The sequence below is a fragment of the Hermetia illucens genome, chromosome 1 (assembly GCF_905115235.1).
Source record: "Hermetia illucens chromosome 1, iHerIll2.2.curated.20191125, whole genome shotgun sequence".
Taxonomy (NCBI): domain Eukaryota; kingdom Metazoa; phylum Arthropoda; class Insecta; order Diptera; family Stratiomyidae; genus Hermetia; species Hermetia illucens.
The window spans coordinates 23,660,922-23,683,745 of NC_051849.1; the positions used below are offsets into that span (position 1 = coordinate 23,660,922).

At 44.4% G+C, this 22,824-nt stretch overlaps 1 protein-coding gene across 2 annotated transcripts in view; it reads right to left on the minus strand.

The window, feature by feature from the left end:
• Nucleotides 1-22,824, minus strand: part of LOC119653858 (acetylcholine receptor subunit alpha-like) — a 391,561-nt gene that overhangs the window by 243,611 nt on the left and 125,126 nt on the right. Inside the window, exon 3 of one of the 2 annotated variants that reach the window (XM_038058922.1) lies at nucleotides 21,100-21,155. The exons of the other annotated variant lie outside the window; for it this stretch is intronic. The gene's annotated coding sequence lies outside the window, so the exon portion shown is untranslated. The remainder of the gene's footprint in view (nucleotides 1-21,099; nucleotides 21,156-22,824) is intronic. 2 annotated transcript variants of the gene reach the window in all.

Sequence of the window (22,824 nt, forward strand, 5' to 3'; positions counted from 1 at the left end):
GGCCTAACAAGCTCAGATAGGATCGCAGCGGGAAATCCAACTGCGATAACGTTCGTCTGTGATTTAAAATTGATTTCAAGCCATGAGTTTAGTCTTGTCCATTATGACGTCTTGTTGAAATTCTTAATAATAAATGCAAATAAACAGTATTCGTTGCGAAATTATCTCTGTTTACAGAAGTTTCACCATTAGGGGAAATAACGCACTCATGATTGACTGCTCAGCTAAGTGATTAGTGATTGACCTTCACATGAAGTGGAACGAACATGCTTTCTTAGAGCATAGGCTGCCGGAAACGCACTTGCGTAAGAACATAACATTGTCTTAGAAGAAATTATTCCCGTTGGTGGTATGTCATCTCTAGATTGGCAACTATAATTTAGAGAGACGATTGAAATGTTTGCATTCCAAAAAACTGGCCGCAAGTGGACGCTTTGGTTTGAACTGTGGGTGGATTTTCGTTGAATATACATAATTCGCTCCCTGCCGCGTTTCCTTGCTGGCTGCTGGATCAGCTGGAAAAGGGACGGGATCCTTTTCCCGATCGTCTGGCGTTTCACAAGGCTCAATTTAAAAGTGCTATTATGTGCTCAATTTAAAGGTGCTATATGCTACTCGCTCACACTGATACTGACGGATATCCCTTATCATATCGGAACTCCACTGAAGATCTCGAAGTCCCTTTAGAAAATAAGTTATGCTACAATACCCACAGCTTCAAAGTCACCAATCGGGCTACCTAATCTGACTCGAAACCGAACTCGAAACTCGAAATACGAAACCTTGAAGAACACTGTCACAATATACTCTCTTGGTCCGTCACCCATTACTTTTCGACAGGTCACTCTCCACTAACAGAACTAAGTAACCAGAGGTAACCAGTCTAGAAACGGTGCCTTGAATCGCATCGAATGCCTGTGGAGGCCTTCGGCGACAATGCTCTATCGGAAACAACGTGCCAAGACTGATTCGGTCGGTTTAAAGATGGCGATTTCGATCTGAGCGACAAGGAGCGTGAAAATCGGCCCAGGAAAGTTAAGGACCTATAAGTGGAGGCTCTTTTGGATGGGGACGATACTCAAATGCAGAAAATGCTCGCCAAGCAATTAGGTGTTTTTCAACAAGCTATTTCGATGTGTCTACGTGCAACGGGTAAGGTTCAAAAAATCGGAAAGTGGGTGCCGCATGAACTGAACGATAGGCAGACGGAGCGACGCTAAAACACATGCGAAATCTTGCTTGCCAGACACAAAAGAAAGATGTTTTTGCATCGGATTATGACTGGCGAGGAAAAGTGGGTTTTTTAGAGAATCCTTAACAAAAAACATTGTGGGTTGATGCCGGCCAACCAGTGACATCTTCTCCAACACTAAACCGCTTTGGGCGGAAGACGATGCTGTGCGTTTGCTGGATCAGCGGGGTATTGTCTACTATAAACGGTTGAAACCTGGTGAAACTGTCGTTGCCCACCGTTATCACCAACAATTCATCAAATTGTATCGGGCTCTGAATGAAAAACGGCCGGAACATCAGGAAAGACATGAAAAGCTGATTTTCCTCCATGATAATGCCCCGTCGCACACGTCGAAAAAAGTTCGAAACTACTTAGGAACGTTCAAGTGGGAGATACTACCCCGCCCCTCCCCAGACCGGGCCCCATCCGACTACCATCTGTTTTCACCGATGGGCCAGTCGCTCGCCGAGCAGCACTTCGATTCTTAGGCAGACGTCTGAAAACGGCTTAATGAGTGGTTTGCCTCGAAAGGTCAGCAATTTTATCGGCTTGGTATCCATAAATTAACCGAGAGATGGAAAAAATGTGTAGATAGCAAGGGCCAGTATTTTGAGAAGAGTTTTTTTTGGTTCCTATAAAAAAAATGTGTGAAATGTCTCACCATAGGGTCAAAGCTCTTACTGCACAAGACAATGATCTTGTCAGTCCTAATGTATTCCTCGGAGACTTGGGTTCTTAGCAAGAAGAATTGTGAACTCTTGGCCGCGTTCGAGACAAGAATCCTCAGAAGAATTTTTGGCCCCCTACACGAGAATGGACCATTCCGTAGCCTACATAACGACGAAATCTATGAGCGATACCATGACCGTCCGGTTGTGGATAAAATCCGGCTCAATAGGTTACGGTGGGCGGATCACTTAATCCATATGGATGAGGATGATCCAGCCCGGAAAGTCTATAAGGGCAATACCTATGGTAGGAAAAGAAGACGAGACAGACCCTGGCTGAGATAGAGTGATGGCGTAGGTCAGGACGCCAGACAGTTTTTAGGGATATCGAATTGGTGGAATTCGGCGCAAAATCGGGATGTCTGGAGTTCCTTATTAAGCAGGCCTAGGCCTGATACTGGCTTTTACGCCGTTGATGATGATGATAAAAAAAAATGTGTTTTTCTTGCAAAAAAAAAAAACGAAGGATTTAAGCTTGTACAGGTTCACTAATTAATCTACTTATATTGATTCCTAAACGCCACAATATATTTTTTCCAGAATATATGTTTGCCTGCTACTAGAGCAACTAGTAGTTAGCTTCAGAATCTTTCAAGGAAACCTTCCTTTCGCAGAATACTGATGGCTTCAAATGAAGAAAATGAGTTACCCATCGATGACGATCCTGTTTTCCAAGAAATGCGGAGGGAAATTGTAGACTTTTTAGATATTTTGCAGAACCTATTTCAAAGGCTAGAACGATTAGAAGAGCTACTTGAGGAAAATGACTCCGGTTATGATAGTAATGATCCGCCATCGATAACTTAATGTAATATTATAGCCAGTAAATATGACGATCTGTGATATGTTGGCTAGAAATTTTGACCAGATTTGATGTGTGATGTGTAATGCTTTTAGTATTTTTAAGCAGAAAATAAATGTAGTTTGTTTTTAACATAAATTGGAAAATGTTTTTGCTTTATTTGAGTTGGGCCAATAAATCATTTCTAGAGAATAACAAATGCATGCGTCGTCGTCAAGTCGACAGAGGTTAGTTGAGCCAACTAGAGCGAAAGATAAAAAGCAAGGGATGACCATAGAATGAAAGGAAGTAATGTCCTCGGTGAAAAGCATCGTAAATGACATGAGGAAGGCTTATAGAGGAAAATTGCCAAATCATTTAAACTAACAGCGTGCATTGGGTACAGGCTCTGGAAGTAAATAAATGTCTTAGGGGTAGGTAGGTATCAGTGGCCAGTCCGAGGAGCCCAATTAGCGCTGTGGTGCGCCTGAGACCGTAACTCCTGCTATGGAAGCAGGGAGGCAGAGTCTAGCCGGCTCGGATCTTTAGAGCCAGTCTGTCGCATTCACGAAGGAAAGCAGATCTCCCACCTTCCAGCTAGAAATCTGAAAATAAGCTACCCAAGGAATGGTTTACTCAGTGTCCGTAGCCTAACTCTAGGTAGAGCTGGACAATGGGCATGAGGGTTTCCCTTCCTTCTCCGCAGCTTCGGCAATGTGAATTGTAGGGTGTGCCGAGCCTGGCGGCATGGTCCCCAATAAATCATTTGCATGCCACCGGCCTGAAAGATGTCGTCGCTGAGTAGAAGGACTTGACGGCCGCTTGGTTGTCGGATAAAATGGCTACGTTACGTTTCGGGCTCGAATCTCGCTTCAGCCAGAAGTAGCCAGAAGCTGGGCTATTTACGGTTACAGAGCAGGAAGTACACAGAAAGCTTTGAAGAAACGACATCCAAAATCTCATCTCCGGGCTGACAGGTGCATACGGACCCTAACCGAGAGACTGGAATCTGGCATGGAAAGTAGTATCACTGGAGCGAGTAAAATGGGAATTTAATTCGTTCCCAAGATACAAGTCTGCAGGTCCGGATGCCATCATGGATGCCCTGGGTCTACATATTCGGAATATATATCATACATGCCTAGCACACGCTTATGTTCCAATTAAACGGCGTGATGTGAAGGTGTTATTTATTTCCAAACCTAACGTCCTTTCTACTGACAGAGCTAGAAATACTAGTTGATCGGTTCATAAGGGATACACACATTCCTAAGTGGCCACTTCACCATGGGCAACAAGCCTACCAGAAAAGAAAGTCCACAGAGACAGCATTCCATGAATTCATGGCCAAAATTGAAAAAGCTACATATGTCCGAAGAAGAATACGCCTTAGGCGCATTCATGGACATCGAAGGTGCCTCCAATTATGCCTCATTTGCGGCAATTTGTGATGCGGCAAGACAGCATGGAATCGAACTGCTGGTAATCAGTTCGATCCTTCACATGATACAGTGGAGAAAAATCCACGTGTTGGTCGGCCAGAAGTCAATTGAGGCAGGATGTCTTGGGGCCTGCCCCTCCCTCTCCCATAGAGAGAGGTTCTCTCTCTTGGTAGCGGATAACCTGCTGTGGCTCCTGGAGGACAAAAAAGTCTTCGCGCAAGCATTTGCGGATGGCCAAGCCGTAATAATTACCGGCAAGGCTGTACGCTACCCACCTTAGCAGAGGTTTCCACCGCTGCTACGGTGCCTTAGCTGACACAAACAGTTAGGTATTTAGGATTACATTTCGATTCCAAGCTATCGTGGAACCACCATATCCAGGAGCAATATCATAAATCTGCAGATTGCTCTGGCGCGTTTGAAACCCAGGAGTTTGCTTAACTCCGAGAAAAGGGTGGACTCAAATTGAATTCCCTGGTCAGTGATGACCACTGCAGGGACCCCAAAGCGAGGGATCCACTCTCCACAGAGGACTTCGGCATAAGATTGCGCCGTAATGTCTTTCAGAGGTAATGTCTCAGGCCACCGCGTAAACCTGTCGATGATTGCAAGGTAATACTTGTAACCGTGCGAGTTTTACAAAGGTCCTACTATGTGGAGGTGTATGGTGTGGAATGAGCCTCCATCCTTCCTTACATGCCTGGTGACTTTACACTTTTGGCGTAGGAGGTGACATCCTTGCTCATGGAGGGCCAGAAGTATTTCTCGGTGATTAGCCGATTTGTTGTCCTGATGCCTGGATGCGCTAAGTCGTGAACCTCGTGGAACACTTCCTTGCGGAAGTTGGCCGGAATGTATGGCTGGGGTCCCTTTTCCGAGACTTCGTAGCAGAGAAAAAGGTTCGAGCCGAAGATGGGCAACCCCCGACATTTGTATTTGGGGTTGGATTTGAGGCTCTGAAGTACTGCGTCATCCTCCTGCGCCTTGGCAATATCCGAGAAGTCGAGTGCGGCGGGGATGTCAACCTCGCAGACACGTGACAAAGCAACTATGTTGTCCTTGCCGGACACCTCGTGGATGTCTGACGTAAACTGGCTTATAAAGCTCTGGTGCCGTTGCTGACGAGGGTACGCTTTGTCGGACTTTTTTTTCAAAGCATATGTAAGAAGCTTATGGTCCGTGAACACTGCGAACAGCCTGCCTTCAAGGAAGAAACAGAAGTACTTAAGGCGAGCAGTTCTCGATCGTAAGTGCTGCAGTTCCGTTGAGCGGTCTGGAGAAGAAGCTCAACGGCTGTCAGATTTGGTTCGACTTTTGATGAAGAGCAGCACCTACTGCGATATCAGAGGCATCAACGAAAACGACTAGGGGTGCATATTGTTAAGGAAATGCCAAGAGTGTAGCATAAGCCAGTTGCTGCCGCGGACGGCCTCTTCAGACCACACAATCCCTCGTGTGTCCTTTGTTTTGTGGCCAGACAAGTAGGCGGTCAAAACGGACCGGTGTTAGGCGGCCTTGGGCAGAAAATGACGATAGAAGTTTAGCGTGCCCAAGAACCTCCGCAAAACCTTCACTGTTTTCGGACGCGGGAAGCTTGAGACCCCTTGCATCTTGTCTGGGTCGGGTTGTATTCCTTCAGGGGAAATTAAATGCACTCGAGATGGCCTAAGTGCTCAGACTCTGAGGAAGGAGCGACCAAAACATCATCCAAATATACGAAACAGAAGTCGAGGTTTCGCAGGACCGAGTGGATGAACCTTTGAAAGGTTTGCGTCACATTGCACAATCCGAAAGTCCTGCGGTTGAACTCGAAGAGTCCAAAGGATGTGCATATTGCCGTCTTTGGAATGTCTTCTGGAGCTTCAGGGATTTGGTGATGGGCCTTGGGAAATCCAAGGTCGAAAAGATGCGGCAGTTTGTGAGATGAGCGGAAAGTCGTGGATGAGTGGAATAGAATATCGGTCTGGAACAGTCTGCGCGTTTAGCCTTCTGCAATCTCCACAGGGGGACCATTCGCCATTTGGCTTAGGGACCGTATGGAGTGGGGAAGACCAACAGCTGTCCGAAGCTGCAGATACCCTGTTGTATAAGTTGTTCCAACACTTTCCGTGCAATAGCCCCCCCCCCCCCCCCCCAACACAAAACCTTATTAAAATGGGTTTACTGTCTGTCTGTCTGTGGTGAAAATCACACCATTATTAACAAAGTTATACTAGGTCAAAACTGTCGCTCCTCTGCAAATTCAAGACTATGAATGTCAATATCACTTGAAAGTGGATATTTTCACGTAATATATGCGTATCTTACGCGCTACATGCTAATGGGACAAATGCACACTCAAATCTCTTTATAAAAGAAATACACAAAACCTTTCATACCTGAAGCGTCTAGCTTCCGGTTTCCCGACTTGTTTTCTTTTCCCCGAGAACGTTCTTCTACTTCCAATAAGTCGGCTACACCTTGCAGTAAAAATGTCTTCACAAAAAAGGACAAACGAAGGACGAATCTGGATGGTGCTTGTCACTACTGCCGTGGATGGGTGATGTCAACGACGGATTGTTTCTTGAGCTCCTTTTGGACTGCTTGTAGCGCGCCTCTAGGCTCTTGAAAGGGTTTTCAGCCTATTAATGGCCGACTTCTTGGATCTGCAGTTTCGATTTCCTTTCCCGCAGAATTATGTACATAATCGGTTATAAGCACCAAAACTGAGCGAAAATGCAAAATTCGTTCCAAAGTAAATGCAGGTTGAAAATGGCAAACCAAAGAAATGCGGGAATAATTGATAACGATCTGAAACGCTTCTCAGAACAGCTTTTCATTCAAATTGTATTAGAAAGAAATTTCTAGACTTCTTCTTTAAAATCGTTTTATATTTGTAAAACTTAAACAGATGAAAATACAAATTAATCTTCATGCTTAAATTAAAGAATAATAGAATAGATAGTCTATCTGTACAACTCCAATTCTGCACTGACTTTCCAAAAACAAATTATTTTTTTCTCGAAATTTATGAATTTATCATGGTCTGTTCCGCCATGGAGAACACCTGTGGCGCGGCAGGATCCGCGGCATTCGAAATTTATTTCGAATGCTGCGAATGCGAGCGGACAGATGACGCCACCGGCGCCCTCCAATCAGATCAGATGAGAGGTGGCGGCGTTCAATCGACACGTGGTCAATTTGGTTGAAAGTGCTTCCGTCTGGAAAGGCCCATGTATGTTTGTGAACCGCTTTCCGCGCAAACCAGGTACTTCCAACAACCATTTCGTGTGATCCTGCTAATTGAATAATCCGCAGTCCGTTATCATTTGTATTTTGATGTAAGCTATGGGAGCTGACGTATCGCCTGAATACGGGCTCCTTCCCTACTTGGCTGTTGAAATCCCCAAGTATGATTTGGATCACATCTGGGACAGGCTTCGAGGGTTCATTCTACTGCCTCGTAGAAGGTAGCCTTCTTCGACTCTGCAGTCTCCTCTGTAGGGGCGTGAATGTTAATGAGGCTTATATTTCTAAATTTGCCTCGCAAGCGCAGAGGGGATAGCCGCTCCCATATGTTTTCAAAGCCGATAGCAGCAGGATTTATTTTTCGGCTGACTAAGAAACCTACTCCGAGCACATGGTTTATTGGGTGGTCACTATAATGTGGTGTAGCGACTGTTCTCCAGGAAACCGGTCCCTGTCCAATGCAGCTCCTGTAACGCTGTTACATCAGACCTATATTGTAACAGGATATCGGCTAGCTGCTTGGCAGCTTCACCTCTGTACAGGGAGCACACCTTCTATAAGAAAATGTGCAAATCCTTACTCCTTTTTCGTTGCCGGATTCATCGTTGCGTTATCTATCCAGTCCGAGGCTCCTGTTATGGCTTTGTAATTTCGATTTACCGTGTAGGGGTGTCCGCCGTACCCATCCCCTAACCTGGAGGATCAGTTGACACAATTTGTCCCGTTTTTACGCGTGGGAGAATCGCCTTCATCCTTCTCCGTATGCAGCTTTTCGTTAGGAAAGAGCTCTCAGCGGGCACCACGTAGGGTTTGGTAATACAGCTGTTGTTATTCGTTCAGCAGACGTTTCTCAGGTTTTATGCTCCATCGTGGGTACAAATTCACGTTTTGTCCTGGGATCTATACTACGCTTTGACTACTCCATTTGTTCGAGTTTATCTTGGAACAATTTTGTGTTAAAGAGTTTGTAGAAGCCGCTAATTCACTCTGGTGTTCACCCAAGTAAGCCTACAATGACCTATCTCTGGAGCTCGTGAAAGTTTCATTCGGGTTTCTAGCCCAGTGGAGGAAAATAATCCCATTGAAAGATTCTACATAAACTTGAATTCCATCTTGTAACTTCAGAGGAGCTCTTAGTCACCTAGGCAATTGCACTTTTTTTGTCAAAAGTTTACTGAACTTTGGATTCCATCTTTCTATTACAGTATGTTCGCTCGTAATAGTTAAACTGGACTCTTACTAACGCTGGTTTGGCAGTGAAATTTCACTAAATTTCTCCCAACCCGCCTCGCACCGGGGGGACACACTATACGCTTTCAGCTATGAGACCAGCTAAAGTGATGAAATCAAGTAGCTTTTTCCCTATAGGATTCAATTTGCTCCTCTGATAAATATTTTGGGCGTTTGCATCATAATACATTAAGACTCCAAGACAACTTGACGTTGCATACGTTACCCGATTGCTTAGTTGGAGTGGAGGGCACAGAGACTCATAGGATAGCTGTGACACTTTTCCTCTTACCATTAACTTGGTATTGTGAGATGACCACAGCTAGGTCTTAGGCATATAACTCAAATTTGATTTGAGGACCCCGGCTCTTAGTCTTATGGATCTGTCATCGTTGAGGACCTCAGTTTCTTTTACTACGCCAAACCAGATTCTGCCAAACCAACTCCAAGTGACTTATCTATTCCAACCTTGATTTCCGCTTTTACTGGAGGCCCATTTTTTCCGAACTTACTGATTCCAGGAGTAACACTTCGTTGCTCCTACAAGGAGCAATACTCCCTGCTGGTAGTAGGGATCTTTGTTTCTAGGCCAATAGTAAGGGGGATCCTACGATCGCGAGTTGGTAGGTGCTTTCACTTTAAGAGGATAGCGCCTGGTACATATAGATATTAAAAATTCCACCATAGGTTTTCCATGTAACTTTTCAGCTCCGATTAGACGCTATCTACAAGGAAAAGGATCTCCGACTGAAGAAATCTGTTAGCGAATACGAGTATAATAAATGAGGCATGATGGCACATAGATAAAGATTATTCCCGTTTTCATATTTCTCCGTTTTCAATTTCATGGAAAAATGGTTAAATTCAAGTTTTCCACAATCCTCTTCAAAGCTACTGAAATCCTTCCCCTCCTGGATTATCTTGGGATAATGCGAAAGTACTCAATCAACAGTTTCTACGTCCAGCTTGCCAGTTGAGCGGGTTCCCAGCTTTTTACTATTTCTTGGGAATGTAAGCATCCAGTTCGTTAACGAGAAAGGATTCTATTAGCTGCCACCCACCTCGTTAGTTTTGTTTACACTCCAAGGTAGAAACTATTGCTGAGGAAGTCATAAAAACTTGTCTCCAACTAATCATCATTTCTTTTAAAAAGATCTCTCCTGTCCTGTTCCCTCCTTCCCGAAAAAATGTGTAATACTTTGCTGCGCTATGCAACTTTCATTCCCTACAAATTATGGTTAGCAATTTGGCAGACATTTATAAGCTAAAACCGCAGCAAATATCCTGACATCGTCAGACGAAGCGAACAAGGCCAAATGGAGCACATTAAGCAAGCGCTGGCTGCAAAGAAACCCCAAAACGAGGAACAAAATACGAATATGATAACCAAGTGGAGTTTTTACGTGCGATGGAGCCATTCCATGCTGTGTGGTTGAAAACTACCACGAAATATGTATATTCAGGGTACGTAGTGCGAAGTCCCCGAGGATTCACCAGCTCGGCCATAAGAAACTGAATCAAGACGTGTATTAGTTTTTCGTTGCGCCATTGAAAGGAAAACTTCTCGTCGTAGTTCGATTCCCTTCAGAAAAGTTTTCTGCTGCACGAGTCCTGTTTTTAGTTTGCGCTATGTGACGAGCACCGTGGAAAAAAACTACCCCCACGGAGGAATCACAGAGACACGTCGGAGTAATGGAAAGTGGAAAAAATATCATTATAAGCGCCCAATACGACAAACGTACATGTCGTGCCAAATTGTACAATACTTTTGGGATTAGAAAATTGTATACAAGAGACTTGGAAAAGTTTTTATGTGACCCAGTGATAACACATTCCGGCACATGTGTGCCGGGCTGTTCGTCCTGGAATCACAAGAACTTTGTACGATTGTGGAGGGTGTCCTGTTAGCGATTGTGTTGAACATGAACGCATAAAAGTTGATATGGAACAAGTAAACAAGTTCGGTTACGGTTCGAATAAGCAACTTTTCCGTGTTAATTGAAGCTATCAGAAAAATGAGAGTTCGGTTTATCTTCGGTGGTGCACCTTATTATAGAGTAGCAGACATCCAATTAGCACAGCCAGTGAGACACATTGAATGTAATTAGAGCGTTAAATGGATGGTGGCTTAGGGTAATCTGTTTTTCACCCTTCAGGCGGAGATATCATGAATGGGGGTGGGTAGTTACTAGCTTGATACATTTCTATTGGAAAATATCTGCTGGGGAGAATTCATCCGACCTGATCATAATCCAAGGCATCCTTTCAATCCAATGCTTTGAGAATACTTTTGCTTGGTATTAGGTTGTTGCAAATGAAATGTCGGATTTTTCAATGAAGTGAAGTTAGTTATGATTTTAATGTTTAAAACTGCCGCAAGGTGACTCTGGTGGTATGGGATAATTGAGTATAAATAGTCGTTCGTTCGATCAAGGAGTCATTTCAGTTTCAATCGTCATTGAAGTTCCAAGTAAAACTCAAAGAAAAAAGCATGGAAGGGAGTCAAAAACGTCTACTTTTTCTATATGAATTTAAACTTGGTCACAACGCAGCGGAGGCAACCAGAAACATTTGCAGAGCATTTGGAGCTGACGCAGCAAACGAACGAACGACACAGCGGTGGTTCGAAAAATTCCGATCAGGCGACATGACCCTCCAAAGTGAACCTCGTGGACACCCAGGACCATCGATCGACAACGACGAGTTGCGTTTGATAGTGGAATCTGATCCCCGATCATCGATTCGTGACATTGCAGACAAAATAGGCGTACACTATTCGACAGTATCTCGGCACTTACAACAGCTTGGAAAGGTGAAGAAGCTTGATAAGTGGGTTCCGCATGAACTCAACGAGCAAAACATGGCGCTGCGAATGGAAATATCCAGTTCTCTACTCAACCGCAACAGGAACAATCCCTTTTTGCGCAGAATAGTGACATGCGATGAAAAGTGGATATTGTACGACAACCGTCGCAGATCAGCGCAATGGCTAGATGCCGATCAGCCTCCACAACACATGCCAAAACCGAGCCTTCACCCGAAGATGGTAATGGTAACTGTTTGGTGGTCTGCATCTGGAATTATTCATTATTCGTTTTTGGAGCGTGGTGAAACAATTAATGCAGAGAAATATTGTGCCCAACTTGATGAAATGCACGAGAAATTACGTGTTCAGCGGCCTAGATTGGTCAACAGAGATGGAGTGATACTGCTCCATGATAACGCCCGACCTCATGTTTCCAGAATGATGGTCCAAAAATTAAATGAATTACGATATGAGACTCTTCCTCATCCACCATATTCACCCGACCTCTCGCCGACCGACTACCACTTTTTTAAGCATTTGGATCACTTTTTGGCGGGGAAACAATTCAGCAATGAAGTAGCTGTCAAAAGTGCCTTTGAAGAATTTGTTAGCTCTAGAAACCCAGACTTTTACGAAACTGGAATAAATGCCCTTATATCTCGTTGGGAGAAGTGCATTGAAGCTGCTGGTTCTTATTTTGACTAATAAAATTAATTTTCATAAAAGTTATAGTTTTTTGAAATTTTACTCAAATATCCGACATTTCATTTGCAACAACCTAATAGTAAGTTTGCAAGCTTTTATGTGAAACGAGACCTTATTAAAATCGATTTAGAGTAGTCTGTCTGTCCGTCTGCGGTTAGGAAAGGAATTCAGGGGGATGTTGGAGTTAAAATTTTGCACATATGTAAAATATTTTCCAACCAAGTGGGATGGCAAATAAATGGCAGTGGTTAGCGCTTTATGAAACAAACTATAGTTTTAGCGTCGAAAATAAAGGAAGAGAATTAGGGGTTTGAAAGGGTGGGAAGAGCAACAGAGCTTATTTTTAGACAGAGGAAAATCATGATAATGTTTGTATATAAAATTTAGGTTGCAAAATACATTCCACATCGATATCCTCTCAAATAAAGCTAATAATATATATAGTTGCGAATATCCCCTAAATGGGGCATAGCGCGTCAACCAGACTAGCGGGCCATTATTGCCAATTCGCCAAAATGTGCTTCAACTCTCTCCAGATTTTACCGGGAGGCCTCTCGATTTACTCGTCGGTCATTCAGGGATATTTCAGCTAGATCCTCTCCTACGCCCTCGAGTGGCCCTCTGCTGCACCACACTTGCCTATTCTACTTCTTCTGATGAAGTTCTTAATTACATCAGAACTGAAGCTGGTGTATCTCCGTCGCCTCTTTTCCTATGCTGCTCCTGATGCCCATCATCTTGTCCTTGAGTTCGAGGTACAACTCCCATACTATACGCAATCCTCCTAAACTCAACTTTCGTAAGGGCAACTTTGAGGATTTGAACTCTGGCTTCAATCAACCTGCGATCAAGCCCTCCTCTCATTTCATATCCTTCTGTCTGACCTCCTTCCTAGTTACGTTCCTTCTTCCCCCAAATCCCTAAGCTCCTACCCATTGTAGTTCACTACTGAAATCCATAAAAAAACTTCATCTGAGCCAAGCTGCGAGAAAAAAGTTTTTATCCACCCAAAGCCGTGCAGACTTTGATCATTTTAGCGCTCTGCGAACTTCAGTTAAGTCGCTGATAGTTAAGCCTAGGGAGGATTATCAGGACAGTGTTGAAGTCGAATTGGTGCATGGTAACTTAACTCACATCCATAACGCCCGCAATGACTTCTAGTCCCCACCCTCTTTCTCAAATTCTCTAGCTCCATTGCTACCTCTCCTCACCTATCTTATGATTTACTTTGCAGTTGCTTCCCCACGGTGCATAACTCCTCTCCCCCTTCTTCCTTTCTAGCCGTTCTGAGTACAACTTCCTCCGAATCTGCTGTCATTTCCCTCCATACTCCTTCTTTAGTGGAGTACCTCATTGACAACATTGATGCCAATGTCGGACCCGGCTACGATGGTCTTCCCAACTTCTTCTTGATTAAAACCTCTAAGCTCATTTCCCTTCCTCTCTGCATTATTTTCAATAACAGCCTTCAAGAGTGTGATTTTCCCAGCCTGTGGAAAAAGCCCTTACTTGTTCCATACACAAAGGCGGTGACTATACTTTTGCTGAGAATTACCGTCCAATCTCGCTCTTCTCATCCTGTTCCAAGGTCCTCCAGAGGTACGTCAATGACTGGCTGATCACCCACTTCGGCGACCCTATAGCTAGGAAGCAGCACGGCTTCTTAAAACGTCGATTCATGTTCGCCGTCTGCCTCAAGAAATGGTCGCTTGGGTAGCCGGGGTCTGCATCGAATTCAGGCATGTGCTGGTTCCACCATAGTTTGCGGATCAAGCTATGAACATGCACTTTTTTCGAGTCTCAAAAAATTGTGTTCTCTGGGGGGCGCGACGTCGTCTATCTGAAGCGCAGCAATACATCGCCTTGCAGTATATGACATCCTTACACTTATGCGCAGAATCGCCCCCCCCCCCCCGTCTCCTGTCCCAACAAACTATTTCTTCAGCAGCTGAAATTAGCGACAGCCAACTCCACACCCACCGCAACTTACGGTTACAGGCAAGTAGACGTAAGTCTTGGCTTGCGTTGGACCTTTTTGTGGCCCTTCATTTAAACTGACATCAGTGTCCTCATATTAGGCGCAGATTTCCTGTTACACTATGGGTTACTGGGAGATATGCAGCATAGGTCCCTGATGGACCCCATAATCTCTGTTCTGTCTTCAGGAAAAATTTCAACCTGCCCAAACAGCAACACTCTTTCTATCATTTTCGAAGATATTGCTGGTCCTCGAATTCGCGCACTCCTCCAAATATATCGCAACATTGCTGTCGAAACAGTCTCTTTCAGCTATTTAAGTATGATGTCCAGCACCACATCAACACTACTGGTTCTCTTCTTCTCGAAGATGCGTCCTCTACAACGCCAGAAACTCGCTGTTGTGGGGAAAAAGTTGGAACAATTGCTTAAGTAGGGTATCTGTGGACCTTCCAACAGTAGGTGGTTTTCTCCACTCTGTTTGGTCCTCAGACCCAACGGCGAAAGGCAACCTAGTGGAGATTATAGACGCCTAAATGTTCAAATGATTCCGGATTCCGGAACCCCATTCCACTTACCCAAGATTTTGCGCTTTATTGGGGAAGCTCGCCATGGTCTAACATCAAATTTCTGTAGCTTTCGAAGATATTTCAAAGGCAGCAACTTGCTCACCTTTTGGACTCTTCGAGTTCACATGAATGACTTTTGGCTTGTGCAATACGACGAAAACCTTCAAGAGATTCATCCACTCTGTACTACGAAACTTGTACTTCTGTTTCGTCTACTTGGATAACGTTCTGGTCACACCTTCCACTGAGTCCGACCATTTATCACATCTCTAGTGCATTTTTCAATATCTCCTTGGTGATGGCCTAATTCTTAATGTTGAGAAATACCAATTTCTCCAGTAGCAGGTGAAATTTTTAGGCCAATCCATGACAGCATTCAACCCAACCCAGACAAGATACTAGCGATCGTGAGCCTTCTGCTGCCAAAGACGCTTAAAGACCTTAGAATTTTTTTCGGCTTGGTGAACTTATACCGTCGTTTCCTTCCCAAAGCCACTCACTACCAGGCATTACTAAACGGCTTCGTATGACAGTAAATAAGTTACAATTAAATAAAATAAAATAGCTCCGCCGTAGTCGGTCTCAAACCCTGTAGTGGAAGGAGGAGGGATGGATGCCGGTGGGAGTCGTCTGACTTGGTGAGTGGGTCGGGCTTCCGTAATGAACAGCACCGCATCAAAAGCGCTAGTCTTGGGGCGGTTCGACGTGTAGCCGCCATTACGACCAGGAACACGGCTCCGCCTGGTGAAGCTGTTTCGCCACAATCTGTCGTTGCTGTACATACAATCAGTGTGGTGGGGTGCAGTTGCGGCTGTCAGATTGCACGGTCAGAAGATTCGCATTCGTGTTATCGGTTTGAGTGACCAAAGAGATCCACCATGGAAAATTCGTCTGAAACATCGGCGGGACTCAGTAAGGCAGGACATTGCTAAGTTGATTCAAATTAGCACTGGCAAAGCCAGAAGACGGGTGAAAAATAAAGTCCAGAGGGTTTAAAGGAACTATGCCATCCCCAATGAAACAACCGTAGTTGAAATTGTAGACACACTGAAGCACACACTTTCTGTCGTATGCAGTCGGCTACGACGATAAGGCGAAAGTCACTCCAGAGCTGTCCAGAATGCAACTTATGCGGAGTTTTCCAGATCACTTAAAGAATCCCAACAGAAAATCCAGACTGGGCCATTTTCGGTGACGGAAGCGAAAGAGTATTGGGGTGGACTTTGAAGGTTACTCGCCCAGCATGCTGGGTATGCTGAGTGGATCACTGCCGAAAGCACTTGGCATGCCACTACGCCTGGTATGAATTTTGCGGATGTTACCGAAGAGGAAGTTCAAGGAGCCATAAGCAGCTTGAAGAACTGGAGGGGCCCAGGTCTGGATCGGGTGCAGAACTCCCCGCGTAAAAAATTCACGAGTATGCATGGTCGATTAGCACACACCATAAATCAGGTCTGGAGTCGGCCGCAGGAATTTTCACCCTTCCTAATTGCCGGGATTACCTACCTTATCCCTAAGGAGGACACGGTACAGGACCCCGCAGATACAAGACCGATTACTTGCTTACAAACCCTCTAGAAATTCATAACGTCAATTATTAGTGGAGGGGTCAATGCGCACCTCGAGACCAACAACATTTTGTCCGAAGAGCAGAAGGGCTGCCGAGTTGGGTCAAGGGGTTGTAAAGAGCAACTCATTATCGACTCGGCAGTTGTAGGAAAAGCAACTAGAGGCCAAAGAAACCTGTTTAGTTGCTATATCGATTATGCCAAGGCTTTTGATAGCGTTCCGCATACCTGACTAATTGATATCCTATATCCGTATCGCATTCATCCGAAACTAATAAGGTTTTTGGCGATAGTCGTGGAAGGGTGGCATATACCACTCTATCACTGCGCACATCTGAGGGTGCTAATACCTCAGAGCCTATCCATATATGCTGAGTCCCCTTTGGTTGTGCATGACACTGAACCACCTTTCATGGCTACTGAATGATGCTAGAGGGCAGGGTTTTGCAATAAAGTATGGCCTACGTGCTAAGTGGGAAATGACATACTTGATGTAGTTAGATGACATCAAGTTGTATGCTGGTACTGACAAAAATTCTAGAGGTCTGTTACGAACAGTTGACATGTTTGCGAATTGTTGACATGTTCAGTCGTGATATTCGAATGGAATTTGGATTATACAAGTGTCGAATCCAAGTCATCCGCAAAGGTCATCACGAGCCGCATGCCGGATATACCATTGGTAACCTCAACATTCAAGGTAGGACCGAGACAAACTTCTACCAGTACCTAGTAATTCTTGAAGGAACCTAAGCTCGAGTTGGTGATCTGAAGGATTCCTGCGACGAGTAAAGCTGGTACTGAAATCGCATCTCTCGGGGAAGAATAAAATTAGCGCATTGAATGTATTCGCTATCCCTTCACTTGCTTATACATTCGAAATATTGCCATTTACGAAGACCGACCTGGAAAACGTCCAACGACGGATATGGAGAACTATGTCCAAATTCCGAATGCATCATCCAAACTCTGCCGTGGTGCGGATGAACCTGCCTCGTGACATCGGAGGTAGGGGCGTGGTTGAAGTGGCGGCACAACATCATCGCCAGGCGAGTCCCTTACATGCGGCCGTCTGTGGGGCAGACTGTGGACTGACTCCACTCAACCTGAAGGACCAATCTCTCAATTTTCTGAGTGGATCGATGAATGGAAGTCGAAGGTAATGCAATTTGTCGAATAGATGACTGTGTGCTGATGAGCTCTTTGCTGAGACGGAGGGATTCATGTGTGCCATTAAGGACGGTGTGGTCGCCACCCGAGCTTATGTAAAGCTAGCATGATTACGGGAACATGTCCGGTTTATCGATATGAGCCGCAAACAGCACTTGATAGTTCTGCTTAAAGCATGTATTGGGACCGGAAAATTCTGGCTGATCGCCATATTCAACACAAAAAGCCTGACGTACTACTAGTTAAGAAGACGGGTCGCTCTGCGTATATTATTGATGGTGCGGTCCCCCATGATAGCAACACGAACGGAAATACGTGGAGAAGAAGGTGAGCTATGAGCCACTGGCTCGGGAAATCAAAGAAATTTGGCATCTCCAGCGAGTGGTTGTAGTTCCCATAATTTTCTCAGCTACAAGTATTGTACCTATATCCTTCAAGGCTTCCCTTGATGTCCTGGGACTCTCACACAGTCTGGTTCAAACCAAGCAGAAAGATACCATTCTGCATACGTGCTCGATGTTGCGGGATGTTCTCGACGGATTCTCCCATTGACTACTGGCTATTACCACCAGCGCCCGTTTAGTTTTTAAGTAGGTTGGATCGTCCGAGCCTTACTTAATCCTAGCACTAAGTGCCAAGGATACTTAAGTAAAATCCTGCATCTGCGGAGATTGTGACAACTCGGAAATAAAAGCTACTAACATGCGGTGGAGAAATGCATTTTTCGGACCGTGATGACAATGGTGAAGGCTCAGAGTTTTCTACAGTTTGCACCGCCTCATTATTGACATATAGGGTGCATCTAATCAAATCATGGAATAAATTTTTTAGATCGACTACAAGGGGATCAACAGAAATTGTAGCAACGGTTTTCTGGATGTGTACAACAAGAGAGCTGCCGATATCAGTCACGAACGGGGCCTTTACTTGATGGCTCTTTGCCGCCTGCGTTTTGGCGACCCGACTTGACCGTCGTTCGCTTTGGGGAACTACCTGTTTGGCCGAACGGCAGATATTTTGAATAGACTGCCTACTAATGAACGTTGGACCTCCTTCAACTTCACTTTCTCTTTTCTTTAGGGCAAACAAGGTATCATCCCCCCCCCCATTCCTGGAAGTATTTCCATTGACAAAAGCTGGTTTGTCTCTTCTCAATTGAGATCCAACTATTAAATTGTCCACTAGTCGTTTGATATAATAACCCTCTCTGTACACACGATTATGGCTGAATTTGAACGAAAGTGCTCCCATTCACTGTCAAGTCCTCCTTTTTCAACAATTATAAAGCTCGAAACCCTTAACATTCTATTTGAAATATTCTCTCTGCGAAATCGCTGCCTATTATGTTCCTACGTGAGTTTCACAAGTACCGTGTTCGTCCTTGAGTGCACACTTAATTATCTTCATGTCTAATAATCTTGTCCAAGGAGGCCTAATAACTTGCCAGGATCTACGAGGAAAAAACATGAGACTTAATTATGAGATTTCTGGTTCAACAACAGCAATCATAATTATTACACTATATTCCGCTACTCGGGATGTCACGACCTACGAGAAGGACCTACCATGAAAGGACCTTGCCCGTGTTCCGTAACAATGCTGAAACAATGCTTACGTTTTGGAGGCATTCATGGCAAAGGACAAGCATCATGCTATGCAAATAATCCTTGGATACTCTTCCCAGTAAATATTCAGAACATCTTCATTGAATTGGGGTATTCTTCAGCATGGCTGGCTTCGGTATACTTCGCAACCTGAACAAATATTCATGGTTGCAGTTTGTATCCTGGCTTTTATGTGAGAAGTGCGCAGTGGTTGTGCTCTTTGTTTGTATGAATAACCATTCTTGCCGTCAAGTATTAAATTGCAACGTTCACCAGCTTTGTCTGTCCGAAAAGGAAGTTTACCGTTCAAGGAGCGCTACAGACTAATCCCTTTTCGTACCAGCAGCAGTATCTTCCTGGTAAGACCAAACGACGTAGAATTTTCCTTCGCACTTTTCCTGGTATAACTCATTCTCCGAATCCATGTACCGGAATTAATTGCCCCGAAGCAGCAACTTCCAAACCAAAGACCCATAAGATCTGATGCGAAACGTTCCGAAAGGATACATTCTTCCGTACATATGATTTCGTCGTGTAATTTGCTCTCTGGCATACCAAATGGTTCATGGCACATTTGAATTCCTGAAGGAAGGTAGGACGAAGGATTGTGGGCAGAACAGAGTACTTTACTTTGCCTCGAAGATTTTCGAGTTCGTCTCAAATGGGATAGGACTTTCAATGTTTCCTTGGTGGCATAATAGCGCGATAGAGGTAAATAGGATCGAAATATTGTATTAAAGGAGCGGACGGAATTGTTCCAGCAAGTCAAGTTTATATTGAAAGAGAAATTAATTGCAAGGAGCTGATCGATGATTATGGGTAGATATGAGCATCTGAATGGGGTTGCGGCTCTCCTGGTGTCCCGGAAATTGTAAATGACAATCGCTTTGGCGTTTTCCTTATTTTACTGGGTTTTCCCGAAAGTAATTTTAATCCACAATGTTGAAATCCTTTAGTTCAATGAGTGAGTCCAATTAACGACGGGATTCGATCCTATTGTAAATGTGCAGTAAAATTAAAAATTCCAAATCACAAGCGAAAAGACCCCATTCCACTCTTGCAATTCATCAACTTGTTTGCGGTGTCAAGGACTCTCCACGATGCAGACTCACATCGCGTCAGCTCCTAAGGATATTAAATACCCACACGCATCCCTTTACGACCTCGAAATGCGTCGTTAACGTAACAACAATTACTCTCATCGATCATCAATTTTCCTTTGAATAATTCATCATCCATGGAAATTTCAAATCTAATTAGGGAAATATTCACTTCGACAAGACCCAGGCAACTTGCACAATCTGTCGTTGCATCTATTTCGCCACTTCATTTGGGCCAGCTCAGTCGGAACATTTGCATGCCTCACGTGTGTGCATTATATCGATGTAATGGGATTCATTCACTCCCTTCGAGCACGTTCCAGATGCTGAACCTGATTTTTGGAAGGAAGGAAGGAAACTGCGAAGGACACAACTTACAGCTTTTGCTGAAATGTGAGCTGGTGTCCAAAGGAGGGAATATTTTAAATGTTCACTAAGGAGCTTGGGACCGCATTTAGGGATTCAAGTCTGCAGGTTTCCTGAATTCTTTGGAAATGTTTTCCTCTGGGACTGCCACCGACTATGTCTAATATGAATCGTGCTGTGGCAGGACCACCTAGTGTCAAAGGAATTCCAGCCCCACACCAAATTGTACATGACTTCACATGGGGTTGCATTTTCTTCTGAGAGATGTTTGGGGATGCACTGCTTACGAATCACTGCTATGCAAATGCTCTCATATATTTGTTCCCAGATAAGCCATTACTGGTCCTTGAGGTTTTCTCTGAACTTTATTGTTCTGCATTGGCGAAAAACCAAAAAGGAGAAGATGCAAACCAAACAATACGTTCAGAGTATGAGACAGTAAATATGCAGCTCAGCAGTTTGTTAGGGGTTAGACATTTGTCGTTTATTATCCAGTCCTAGTCTGTTGCAGGGACGGTGACAGGACCGACATTTTTGTTATGATTTCGTTTGAAAATTACTAAGAAAAAAGTCGTCCAGGAATTTACCTACCTTAACTTAAATAGCTCTGAGTTTTAGAAATATTGCGATTTGTTGAGTAGTTAAATCTGAAAGAGTTAATAAAACAAGCTTAATAATAAAATAAGCTTAAATATAGAAGTTAAGTCAGTGTTTTCATATGAGACAGTTAAACCTGCTTAACTATAGTCAGTAGCAGCAAGCTCTCAAGCCTTTTATTAGGCCCATTGTACTATCTCCAAAAATTCAGAGTGAGAGGGAGTGTGCAGATTCTTTTTTTAAGGAAACCTTACTAAGTTATCTTTTTCTGAGATCTGAGGAGGCTAAGGAGCACCATATGATGGGCATGGCCGTCTCGTCCTTTTTCTGGCATTGGAGACATATAACCGAGACACATCATTTTTCTTACTGCTAAGGCTTTCATGTCCCACTTCTCAAGGGGCGGCGAAAAAGCTGCTCTAGCGGCCTCGTTGTGCACCCTGTAAGAAGGGGTTTAAAAATGCACTTAAATTATTCCGTGGTTGTCTTAAAAGGTGACTAAAAGGGATAGAAATTTTTGGGTTAGCAGCCTGCAAATTTCGAATCATTCTTGCCACAGACGCGTAAACAGCGCTTGCGATGGCTACTGACCTTACGGCTACGGCTCCTGGCTATCAAAAATAGTTAATGATTGGTTTCTGAAATGCGCTCACGCTCCTCGACCACGGTACTAAGACAGAATGCTCGTTCTCTTTAACTCAAGCGAGAGTTGATTATGGGACTATGGAGAGTACCTCTCTTTTGCGGCGCTGCGCATTTCGTCTCCAGAAAGCCAAGTAGTAGCAGTCACGGATCCGGTGTCAGATTGATACTGGGGGCTATCGCTAGACGCGTTCGCTTGACCTGGTCAATTTGATTGAAGCTGGACCAATTTGCAAAAGGCCCAAACCACTAGCCGAAAATAAGGCTTACCAGGAAAAGGTCATTCTCTGTCTCCAAATATTAGTGTGCACAGACGGTTTGGTGATATTGTGTAATGGCAATGGACATTGCGATGGTCAAAAGACCATCCTGAGTGCCTGGAGATGACCAAGAGGGGAGAGCTAGCCCAACAACCTAAAACGAATGCGAAATTGACTGTGAAGGTTCGCCCGCAAATATTGAAACTCTTTCGAAGTGCTTTGTCGAAACGTGCTTGCACGCCTTTGTACCAGGCAGGCACAGAAATGTGTGGCGGGTGGGTCCTTTGAGCGCTTCGAACCCTCACGTGTTATTTTCACAAAAATTCACGTGCCATTTTCGCAAAAATTCACGTGTCATTTTCAGTGCGTGGGTCCGTACTGGATCTCGAAAAATACTCCATCATGGTGATTTGGGTGTACCTATCGAAATAAACAACAAAGGGACATCCTTTAAAATCATGATCTGTCAAGGAAGGGCGGGAGCCTCAGAGGCCCCGCCTCACAAAACATCTGAGGCAGGGGAAATATCGATCGAGGATGTGATCCGTCGTCGAACCTCCTTTTCGATTTCCCACTCCAGTCCAAAGTTTCACAGCTAAATGCGCGGTCGAATCGCCTTTTTCACGGTTTTGTGTAAACCAAAAACTGTATGTCCGTTTGTCTGTCTGTCTGCCGGTCTGTCTGTGTGTCAAACGCAATTTTCTCAGAGGCGCGCGATTGACACCAAATTTGGTGGAAAGGTGGGAACTATGACCGCTCACGCATACAATGAGTTACATATTTCTACGTCGAATTTAAGGATGAGCGGGGGAGGGGA